Here is a 12,760-nt window from a genome sequence, read left to right on the forward strand (position 1 = left end):
GTATGTATCCAAATGATTAACATATACTAGTAAGGATTAATCAGCAAACCTTTTAAAGGCACACCTCAAAATATTGGAACTGTGCTGCATACGTGTGAAATATATTGCGAGATTAGAGAACCCAACAATTAACCATGAAATTCCGCTGGAGATATGATAAACATTATGGGTGTGAAAATATGACTGCTAATGATGCTGAACAGACGGATGGGGCAGTTTACCTGTGTATATAAGTCTCATCTTCGATTAGGCCGGGCACATCTTGAAGTGACTCTTCCAATTTTTTCCTTGTGGCTGAGTTTGACGCTGGTGCAAGAGACGACCATGTCTGCCAAGGGAGGATACAGGGAAACTCAGAAAGCACAGTGCCAAGATACTAAAGTCGTGGAGAGATGCCAAGACCGTAAGTAATTAGTTCTTACTTAAAAAAATAATAAAAAAGGGCAGATTAAATGGTAGGAAGATGGGAACATGAGCAGACAGGCACTATCTGGCCAACCTAACTTTTCCAACTTTTCAAATGATGAACTAGTAATCCTATACGTTCCACGATTAAATCAATTTGCTAATTGCCATCTTATGTGATCCACTTGACATTGCATAAAAATGGTGATAAAATGTGAGACATGATATGGGGCGTGCTTGTAACATACAATCTCCTACGAAATGACTAGGTCGTAACATTTTCACTGTAACAACTGCAAAACCTTAGGTAAATTCTGTGAAGAACTTGCAGACTTGATGTGACTGCTGGTCTTTTATACCGGCATTTTTCAAAATTTCCATTTGGTAGCTTCACTAGGATCATGCTATAATTTTAATATCAATTTATCATACTATCACCACTCTTGAGTGCTTGCAAAACGTTCTTTCAACTAATCACTCAAAATTATTTAAATGCACAACTAACGTTTAAAAATCAGAGGATAAAAAAGTTACAGGGGATTGATTAAGTATGAGGGCAATGTTTTAGGTATTTCAAAATTACAACTTAGGTGGAATTTTAACTGGCTGGACAGAACCCATGTCTTTCATACTTTGAAAGGCTTCCAGTTAAGCTAATGCTGAAAGAGAAATGGATTTATGACCCAAGCCCGAGAACAGGAACTCCTTTGGCAGACCATTAAAAATATCTCTTTTTTTCTGGCTCATGCTATAATTTTAATATCAATTTATCAAGCAATCACTGCTCTTGGGTACTTGCAACCCTTTCTTTCAACTAATCACTCAAAATGCTTTATATGCGCAACGAACGTTTAAAAATCAGAGAATAACATAGTTTTGAAAAAGTTATAGGAGACTGATTAAGTATAAGGGCAATGTTTTAGGTATTCCAAAATTACAATTCAGGTCGAATTGTAACTAGCTGGGCACTACCCACGTCTCTCATACTTTGAAAAGTTTTCAGTTAAGCTGATGCGGAAAGAGGAATGGATTTATTGCCCAAGAGCAGGAACTCCTTTGGCAGACCTAAAAAACATTGGGGCATATTTGCAAGCCCCTAAAACCACTGGAACATTACTTTTTCTCCATACCTCATATTTACAACGTGGCGTTAAGCCGCTTAACATGGTTTAACGTAACCTTGTAAATATGCCTCTTTCCGCAGCAGTCCGCTGCAGTAAAGGGGTGGGCAATGTGTGTTGCAGTGGGTGTTCGACTGCAACACCCTTTGCTTTTTGAATCTGTCTCATAGTTACAAGGATGTGGCAGCGACAAAAACTAAGGCTAGGTAAAACCTGATATTAGGGTGGCGATACGAGGAGAAATAATTAATTCATTCTGCAGCACACATAGAAACAGCAAATTACCTTTAAATATTGTTTATGTGCAGAAAGGTGTCCCTTCCTGCACATAAACAATCACCCCTGCAGCGCAGGCACCCTTGCAACATGACACAAGGGTGCCTGCATTTACCCTAGGCAGCTTTTTTTAGCACCGGCGCTAGGGGAAACATAGGGGTGCATCGTATTTTTGTAAATACGGCACATTCCTGCATTTAGAAAATGTCGAGCGGGGCGCGCCAAGTTTGGCGTTACACAGCACTCCAACATTTTCTTGTACTTATCCCCCATTGTCTCTTTTTTCTGGTTCTTTATTATCAATGCTTGAAGCATAGGATCGAAGACCATATTGTATGTCAATTCAAAATGCAACAGATATGCATCTATAAAAAGCATCGCTAATATCCTCACTTCAGTCTCACCATACAACTCTCTCTTTAATTTATGATTACATGGCAATCCCTCGACTTTCACTATTTTTTAATTTTCAATTTAATAAACCTCATGTTTACTTCCTTCTGTTGTACTTTTTACAGTGTGTGTCATTATTATAATCTCAATTTGCCTCACCAAAACTAAATTTGGCAAAATGTGCAGTAACCTAGAGGAAATTATTGTACTCTCACATATCAATCAACTTTTTTGATGCTATATGATACTTATGTGTGATTAATAGACCAAGATCTGTAGACAGCATGTTTATTTATTTCATTACAATAAACACAAGGTTAATCTACAGGGATCAATATTAGCGGTAGGAAGCTTGGCAGTAAAAACAGAGGAGACTCTGGGGTGTTCAGTAAGACTAGAGAAGTCTGTGTTTGATCTTTTTAAAACTTTGTCAGAATCAACAACAAAGTTACCGGATGATCTAATAGGCAGCATATGGAGAAGTAGTTGTAATCAAGGGAAAGCCAAAGATTTGTGATCAAAGCCATAGTCAATGGGATACTACGGGGCAATCCTTTCGGTGTCAGTGAAAAACATTAGGGTTGTAGGTTTACTGTTCACCTGCCAAAGCAGATTGAGCAATAGGGAAATCAGGAGAATTTATGAAACTGCACCGCCTCTTTAAGTCGCTTAAGACTGGAATGGAGTCCAAATTATGGAAAGCTCGCCTAACAAGTGATTGACATTTTATCGGCTTTACATGCTTTTCAGCCACACTGGCCATTTAGGATTCTCAGAGATTTCCCAGTTTGGTACTATTACTAGCCTTCAAGATTCACAACCTGCAGATCAAAATAATTTTGACAATTTTGAATTCTGAAATATCTGCATACAACATGAGTGAAGGATACACCGGCATTAGGACCAGGACCTGGAAAGAATGGGGCCACCAACTGCTTCACAATGAAGTTTTATTTTCAGTGCTATATTGTCCTACTTAGTGTGGCTCAGCCACCATTGCCATCAAAACCAGCAACAGCAGCAATAATGTAATGAAATGTTTTGCTAAAATGAATTGTGGGGAAATGTTATCTTAATCGATTTATATTTTTTCATTCAAATGTTGCCATCCCTTACATAGAGGTCATGATGTCTCCTCCTACAGGAGCCATGAGAGCAAATTATCAGGAGACCTTCCGGGACTCTCAAACATTTCGAGCCCGATTCACAGAACTAACTTAAGACAAAATCCTAAACCTACTACCAGTTTGGTATTCACAGAAGGCACTTACTCATTTTGGTATTCACAGAAGGCACTTACTCATTTCGGTATTCACAGTAGTTTGGAGTCCTAACTTTAGGACTCCTAAATGCCTTCCGTGAATCCCGAAAGTCTTAAAATTAGGATTTTTCTCAGTTTAGGAGTAGTCAAGTTAGGACTCCTACCTTTACTACTCCTAAACTGAGAAAAATCCTAACTTTACGACTTTAGGTATTCACAGAAGGCATTTAGGAGTCCTAAAGTTAGGAGTCCTAACTTTACTACTACTAAACTGAGAAAAATCCTAATTTTAAGACTTTCGGTATTCAGAGAAGGCATTTAGGAGTCCTAAAGTTAGGAGTCCTAACTTTACTACTACTAAACTGAGAAAAATCCTTATTTTAAAACTTTCGGTATTCACAGAAGGCATTTAGGAGTCCTAAAGTTTGGAGTCCTAACTTTTCTACTCCTAAACTGAGAAAAATCCTAATTTTAACACTTTCGGTATTCACAGAAGGCATTTAGGAGTCCTAAAGTTAGGACTCCTAACTTCTGTGAATACCGAAATGAGTAAGTGCCTTCTGTGAATACCAAAATGGTACTAAGTTTAGGATTTTGTCTTAAGTTAGTTCTGTGAATCGGGCCCTGACTCTTTCAGCAGTAGCACTTCCGGTTGGAACCAGTTCCACAGTCAAGCCGATGACAACAGAAAATCTGTTCATACTGGTTCTGTGAATGAACATGTCCCACTCCCATCCAGAAATAACATATGTAAATACTCATGTGGCAGGGATGAAAAAGAATTGTATGAATTAAACATGAAGTGGAATGGAATTTGGGGATTCATAAACAGTCGATGCCCTTGCAGGTGTAAACTGTGCATAAATGCAATAAACTGACAGTCATAGCTGAAATACTCCTGTTTACATCACAATATATGTGTTCATGTGCTTTTTTTACCATTTCAGGACGAGCACTTGCCTTTTGTGTTTCTATTAAAGTCACTGTTGCTTTCAAACTTTTCGATATTTTCTTCACCTCTTTTTCTTTTCAGGCACGAGTCAAACGTACATACAAGTGGCCAAACTGATGCCTGAAAAATGGATGTAAATCACTCTGCAGAGTGTAGTCGAACTCCTCTCAGATTTATTATTACTTTGAAAAATGACCCCTTTTATTAGGTCCTTAAATTGAATAAAATGACTTTTGTTCACTTGGCCATCTTTAGTCAACTGTTTTCCAAACCACTAATAGTCTTTATTCAGTGTGTGCCGTAGAGGGTATACTATCTCTATATCACATGCTTTATATCACATGACAACAATATCACATCCACAACATTGATCTAACCATCACATCGCAGAGTAAGATAGATAAAAAGTTCAAAATAGTAACTGTATACTTTGGTCCAGATATACGACCCTAAATTGCATGCGCAAACGGGTTAGTGACCCGTTTGTGCATGCAAAAACGAATAGGGCCATGTACAATTCCTAATTAGCGAGTCGCAATTTATTTGTGACTCGCTAAACAGGAATTGTGACTCGCGATTAGGAAGGGGCGTTTGAAGGGCGTCCCTTCTTAATAGCAACTCTCTACCCCATGTATAAATGTTTTTCGACCGCAATTGCGGCTGCGAAACACTTGCAACTTATCCCCCTCTTCAAGATGGTGGTAATGCACCGCAAATGGGAAGGAGTCCGCAGGGGATCCCTTCCCCTTTGCAAATGCAGGAGGAAATATTTTTTAGGGGCAGGCAGTGGTCCTGGGAACCACTACCTGCCCTTAAAAAGTGAAACAAAAACGTTTCATTTTCTTTTTTTAAATGCAGCCCGTTTTCCTTTAAGGAAAACGGGCTGCATTAAAAAAAAAAACTGCTTTATTTAAAAGCAGTCCAAGACATGGAGGTCGCAGAGCCCAGCAGGCCACCATCCCTGGGAGGGCCAGCCATTACCAATGGGGTCGCAAATTGCGAGTGCCTCATGAATATTCATGAGGCATGCAATTTGTGACCCCACTGGGAATCGCAAACAGTGTCTCAGACACTGTTGTACATGGCATTTCGCGATTCACAATCGAGCCCAATTTGCGAGTCGCAAATTGTCATGGTTGTACATCTGGCCCCAAGTGATATAGCAGATGCGATATTTTTGTAGGCCGATATTATGGACTTATATCTTGATGTAGCCAACCGAGCGGGGGTGTGAATGGGCTTGTGAAGCAGGCCCATGTGTGATTGAGTAGCCTTTGTCTAATGTAAGACTGCTAGGTGTGGCAATATAGATCAGATGTGTACTCTACCGTATGATATATATGAGTTGGTAATATGCAACCTTGTCTTCCTTTTCAGCATGTGCCCCAGTGGTGCTGTGCCAGGACCCAGTCCCTCAATGTGAGCCTCAGTGTAAGCCACAGTGTGAGCCCCAGTGTGAGCCAGGTAAGTTTAATTTCATGAACATGACCCGAATGCTGACCATTCCCAATGAAGAGACGTCATTCCTATATTGAATTCAAAACATTGTTATTTAGCAATATGTATCTGTTTTCATAATGTTAGTTATTTTTATAGGGCGGTTCTGTTATTTATAAAGATCTCTTTTCAGTTTACATTTGCATAAGATGGCTGTAAGACCAATTCCAAAGGTATGCTAAAGATTAAGGTTGTCAGATGGACGCTGTCAAGTGCAATTAAGGCAGTACCTGTAGTTTTAGCACCAGCAAAGGGACTGTTGTGGTTGGAAAGGTGCAATCACTTCCTGTGTGATGCGTCAGTGCAGGAGTACATTGAAAGAGCCTCTTCCTGAGAAGCGACTGATGGCTGGTTGTGGAGGCTTGTTCCAGCACCAAGCTGTCTCTTCAGAGTTTGCTCCTTTTTCAGAACACTAGGTCCGGCTTCTGACTTAAGAATTCTTATGGACTGATTCTTGACCTCACTTCACAGTATGGAATGGCTATGTACGTAGGCAGAATTTCTTAGAGGGATCCTTCGGCTCTTGTTCTTCCCTAAAAGAGCAGATGTAGATGTTCTGGTGTGAACATAGGCTTCTATTGGAATTCTCCAGGGCATATTATCAAGCCCATTATCGCCGCTTTAGCTGCAGTTTTCTGCGGCTAAACCGGCAATAATTTTGCTGCCGTCCTTGATAATATGCCCCTAGGTGTCACAGTTCTGTCGTCCAGGATGGACTGTGGTGGCTGATCATGTCTGGCTCTTTCCAATATTATAATGGAGTATACTTAACAACTTCAGCACATGGCGTCTTGCCCCTTGAAAAAGCTCAGCCAAGAACATCAAGCCTCAGGTTTATTAAGACTTAAGGCAGGTGCTCCCATGACGCAAAGCTGTGCCGAATGCTTTGTATCCCTTACAAAAGTTGTTTTGTGCTGAAAAGGTGCACTTTTTAATCGGCAAAAACTACTTTGTGTGGTTTTGTGTCAAGTAGATGTTACTGGGTCAGATCAACATAAGTAGGTTTTGATGGAAAGGTCAGTCTACTGAAATAAGCAAAAGGAACACATGATGGACGGAATGCTGAACAATGCAAACATTCACTCCCAGTCACAAGGATCTGGGTTTATAATTCATCTTTCTTTTGCTCACCACGCCACCCCAGTTTGGACCCAGCCATATGCAAATCAGCCTTGCCTCTGTGCCTCTTGGGAACAGTCCAGTCCGAACTGCTAAGCCAGGTCCTCCCTGGACCAAAAACAAGCATCCTGGGACCAGTTTCGGGGCATCACCCCTCATCAGCCAGGCTAGCTTGAATCCAGTGGGGCAGTGAGCCAGACTGGGCATTCTGTACAAACTAATGCCTACTTCAAGCAGGTGCAAATATGGAGAAATGTGTCAATTTCTCAAAAAAGAAGCATTGCATGTGTGCTGCAGTGCACACCACGCATCCATTGTGTATGTACTGTCTGAGTTAGTCATTTTAAAGCATAGGCAAAATGGGCTCTGTCCCAGGGTCCCTGCCTTTCAGGAGCCCCCTAATAGAGACAGCTCTGTTCTGTAGTGAGTCTTGCCCTTATGATCTTAAATAAATAGTTAACAAATTGTTTCAAATACCGTTTTCCTTCAATTTATTTCCAATGTGGGTGATCTGTGGAAGTCCATCACAGACATGTTTCAGAGAAATGGTGTGTTGATGTTTCCCACAAAATCCATAAAAAATGTTTCTTTTAGAGCAAAATAGGACCTCACGTATGAAAAATGGGAGGGGTCACAGATATTATTTGCAATAATATTAGTGAGCTGCTGCTTTTACAATATTGAAAACCCACATCACCATCCCTAAATGTTAGACGGAAACACATTCAGAATATACACTGTCAGTGACCTAGCCAAAGACGACTCGAAAGAGCTGAAATTTGGTCGTAAATTCAAAGTTCTTCCAAACAGGCCCCCCAAAATATGCTTGGCCCTGAACCCCCAAAATATTTACGATGTTCCTCGTCTAGGCATAGGAATTTGTAAAGGAAATATTTGTCTTCAAAACGGATCCTTTGCTGGACAGTGCACACTCACCTCTGCACCTGTGCGCAGCTGTGCATCGATCAAGGCAGCCTCATTTGAGCACAGCACAAGGGATGACACTAGCAGCAGATTGATCTTTATAGATATGGCACTGCCCTGTGTTTTCCCTCTTGTGCAATGTGGCATAGCACATTTAGATGCTGCTCGGCTTTGCATGAAAAATTTGTGAATCTGAGTCTAAATTCCCTATTTGCTCTAATTCAGAGCCTAGTTCCTATAGATGGAGGGAGAATCACTCTGGAAAAGATATCATTAAAACATTGTTACACACATCTAATATTTGGCTAAAAACCATGCAGCCTATCCTTTTGAGAACAATTTGTCCATATCATGCATTTTCTGCAATGACTAACTTTGGCCAATGGGTATTCTGATTCTAAATCAGTTTCTACTCTCGATATTGATATGTTGTGTGTGGCTCTAATTTAGAGCCATTATCATGAACACTAGTTTTGAAATCTGGTTCTTCACTGCTCTGACATCAGAGCAACAGGACAGTGGGTGTTAGTCTGCTGTCTCTCCTGGATCTCTGTAGACCCATGATAGGTAGACAATCAAGGTAGAATTGTGTGCATTAACAACTGTGATTTCCCTTGCCAGTCACTGGTCAGCGTTGACCAGGGATGGCAGGTTAAACATCCCAAACTAAGATGACCTGTGAGTACACATGGTTCAAACCAAGCAACTGCGTCTAGCAAAACAGATTCAAAGTTCAATGCATGTGAGCCAGAGAGGGTAAGTAGACACCATAAGGATAAAAAGCTCCAGTAGGGGGAAGAAGTCTTTGGTTGGCAGAAATATGATAGAAGGTTATCAAATGACACATTTAAAACCTCTTGGCTGTCTCACCTTGTTTAGGCTACTGGTGCTTTTGAAACTTCATCAGATGCTGCTGTTTAGATTTGCTACACAAGGTTGGTCTGTGAGCTGGGTTGATTTTGTGAAGATAAGCATCACAACTGATTTGAGAGTTTTGACCCAAAATAAACACACCTCTCAAATATCCTGTTTGTGTTAACCACCTTGTAATTGTACAATGTAACTTAGAAGAGGAGCAGCTGTAGGTCATATGGTCAGTACTGGCTAAATATACATAGAACCTCATGAAAAATGCAGAAGGAACTATCTAATATTCAATATCCACAAAAGTACACACATGATTAGATGGGGATGTCATGTTTGACTATAGTAAACCTATTGCCCACAAGTCATTACAATTTGGCAACTCAAAGTTTCAGCTTAGTGGTCTGGCAATCCATGTTGAAAGATGATGCACAAGACGTGATGAGAGCACCATTTCTTGACAGTACTTCATGGATCGGGCTGGGGTTAGCAGCCTTCTATAACAACACAGGTTCATGATCCTGAATGTTCAAATTATAATGGTCCGTGGAACACCTTAGTGAAGATATTCCCCATATATCTTCTTCCTTTGAAGACAAAAATACTCTTAGCCCACTCATATAGGTGTCAGAAAATCTTTTTCTTCAATATTTTGCTCTGAAACCACAATTATGCACATGGTATGTCATAAAAATCACTCATTAATGTTCACTTTCTTTTTCAACAGCCCCATGTGCTCCTGTTTGCCAGGACCAGCAGTCAGCAAAAGGTGGCAGGAAGTGCTGACCTGAGAATATAAGCACCAACTCCCATGTTATCTGTCTACCTTCCACTGCCTGTGATAAAGAAGTAACACCGAAATAAAAATTGATTCTGATTGCACTGCAAGCCTTCACATTCCATTATGTACTATGATGTAGACAGAATAATGCCATTTGAATAAGACTGCAGTGAAATATTAAATTATTAAAAGTTCTTTTGTCTTTCATGATCTCTTAAAAATAATCTGATCATTCATTGAGTAGTATGTGAAACTCGGATGCTAAAGGTAATAAAAATGGTTATCTCAGGGTGATGTGCAAGCTGAGCCAGTGAACTCTGCATCGGTGGCAGAAATCTCTGGTTCCACCAAGGACATTGTTGTCCTGAAGAAGAGACATTGGCCAGAGGTACAATAACCCTTTGAGGCATATAATTTAGTCCCACCTCCAGAGAAGTCTGTGTGCCTTATTGGGAGTTTGGTGAAACTGTAGAGACATTCTCTTATGAGTAACACCATTACCCTATCACCCCCTGTATTCTACCAATAAATATCTGCAGGAAGTGAGAATGGGGAAAGTATGGATATATATCAGTTAAGCATTCTAAGAACAGCTTTTGATTCATAGCATGTGTAGTGAAACTGTGACCTACACTGGGTAGATGGCCCACCCCCTGACACCGTCCTTGGATTCTGACATCTGGATGGAGTTGTGTGAATCTCAAGCTTGGATTTGTGTAAGGTCCACCGAACCTCCCAAAAATCCATTACATTGCAACAGAATTGTGGAAGGTTCATCCTATCAAATGGAATTTTGTAAAGGTCATTCAAATTCTAATACAGACATGACATTGCAAAAGAATTGTGTAAGGTTTATCCAATTCCAATTGAATTTTGTATGGTCCATGCAACTTCCCATACCACCATTGTATTGCAACAGGGACATTGAAGTCCATAAGCTTTGTGGTTTCTGAACTTTGAAGATGGCAATAGTATCTCAGGAACATCCATTCATCTTTCCTATTATAATCAATAAAGTAGAGGAAAGCAGCTCTGACAGACAGACGTCTACCAGTATATGCCACCAAATATCCATGGAGCAACCACAGATGGATGGTCTTGACTGCTTGACAGCAGTTGTTTCGCAGCACTTCACACAGAGTTTGTTGAAATACTGCTGCAGGGCTGCCTGTTGCTCAGCCTTTCAGAGAACTAAGATGTGATGCCATTTACATATGCGGTGCCTTTGCTCAGGTTGGAGGGCTGCGCACGGGGAAGAGGTTAGCAGAAGAGGATGCGTTTTTAGGCCCATTGGTTAGCTCACCAGGGAAACAATACCAGAGTAGCATGTTAAACAGCTTCACTATAACCACCTGCCCAAGAAGCTGTCTCAGAATTTCTACTGTGTTATAGGTGGATCACAAAGTGACTTTAATGATACTTTTAAAAGGGGTGCATCAATCTGTGACTTGGTAGATGGTGTGAAATATACATAATATCCTATGAGAACACAGGGAAAGAATAATGAATTTGAACTCTGTAACATTTGTGCTTCTGTTAGAAGGATAAAAAAGTGTGTACATGTGTGTGTGTGTGTGTGTGTGTGTGTGATATCGCTACCATTATGTACAGACAAACCCCCTTAATTCTGGAACTGGGGTTGGCATACCATCTTTTATATTAGGAGAAAAGGCATTGAGAATCATGTGGCTAGTAAGGAACCATAAAATGGTGCCCTTTGGTGGTACTCAAGTAAATTCAGAATCGGCATTCGGAATGATATCAAATTGAGAATTTACAGCACTTTGGATTGAGTCTCCTAGCAGTCAGGAAGGTCTCTGCATATGGGCCGATACTTCACCTCCTTGGAGAGGCAGAGGTTACTGTGACACCTTATGGAAGCCACACTGTCTGTTGAGGTGCTGTCAATGAATATAAAAGAATGGCCTATGAATAGTAATACACAAATTGTACCAGAATAAAAAAAATTAAATGCTAAAACAGCCTTTGAGGTTATTGTTCCTGGTTGCAGAAAAGCAGCTCAGTGCTGGAGATTACAGAATTAAAGCGTCCAAGAGAGAACGTGTAGGACTGGGTACGGCAAATACTGGACACCCAGAGGTGGAGCAGGCAGGTCGGGCAATCTACGAATAGAGAATGTGATGAACAGGAGAGCAAAATGATGGAGTGTTACTCATTGATGCACTTTTCAAAGACACCTTGTGTGGAGATGGAATCCGTTGGATTGAAAAGTGAAGGCCATCGAGGATTGGTGATAAGTGGAGGAAAAACAGCCATTGTTTGTCAGCAATTAGAGCTTAACTAGAATTTAAGAGCAGCCCCAGAAAATGCCAACTTAGGGCGAACAAAGCAAACACAAGGAGATAATGGACAGAGCGATGAAACTTTTCAGAAACTCACCCCAATCACAGATCTGGGTTGAACCCATCATCGTTCTTTAGCTCACTTCGCCACCCCAGTTCAGACACAGCTATATGCAAATCAGTCTTGACCTATGCCTCATGGGAACAGTCCTGCCCGAACGGCCAAGCCATGTCTTACTTGGACCGGACATAAGCATCCTGGGACCGGTATCGGGCTAACAGCCCTCATCAGCTAGGCTAGCTTGAATCCAGTGACAAAGTGAGCAAGGGACCCACGTCTGGGCATACCCTGCCAAGTTAGGAGGAAAAAAGCAAACACAAGGAGATGATGGACAGAACGCTGAAACTTTTCAGAAACTCACCCCCAGTCACATATCTGGGTTGAATTCATCATCGTTCTTTAGTTCACTTCACCACCCTAGTTCAGACACAGCTATATGCAAATCAGTCTTGTCCTGTGCCTCATGGAAACAGTCCAGCCCGAACGGCCAAGCCATGTATTCCCTGGACCGGAAATAAGCATCCTGGGACCGGTTTCGGGCTAACAGCCCTCATCAGCCAGGCTAGCTTGAATCCAGTGGCAAAGTGAGCTAGGAACCCACGCCCGGGCATACCCTGCCAACTTAAGTCGAATGAAGCAAACACAAGGAGATGATGGACGGAGCGCTGAAACCTTTCAGAAACTCACCCCCAGTCACAGATCTGGGTTGAATCCATCATCGTTCTTTAGCTCACTAAAGTCAAGCCTGATTTCCATATAGCTGTGTATGAACTGGAGTGGCGAAGTGAGCTAAAGAACGATGA

At 41.1% G+C, this 12,760-nt stretch overlaps 1 long non-coding RNA gene across 1 annotated transcript; it reads left to right on the plus strand.

Moving 5' to 3' along the window:
• The first annotated feature begins 247 nt into the window (after window positions 1-247).
• On the plus strand, window positions 248-9,787 carry LOC146867750 (uncharacterized). Its single transcript, XR_014962160.1, has 3 exons — window positions 248-403; window positions 5,786-5,872; window positions 9,540-9,787. It is a non-coding gene; the product is annotated as an uncharacterized LOC146867750 (long non-coding RNA).
• The last annotated feature ends 2,973 nt before the right edge of the window (window positions 9,788-12,760 follow it).

The sequence above is a fragment of the Triturus cristatus genome, chromosome 1_2 (genome assembly GCF_964204655.1).
Source record: "Triturus cristatus chromosome 1_2, aTriCri1.1, whole genome shotgun sequence".
In the NCBI taxonomy this organism is placed as follows: Eukaryota; Metazoa; Chordata; class Amphibia; order Caudata; family Salamandridae; genus Triturus; species Triturus cristatus.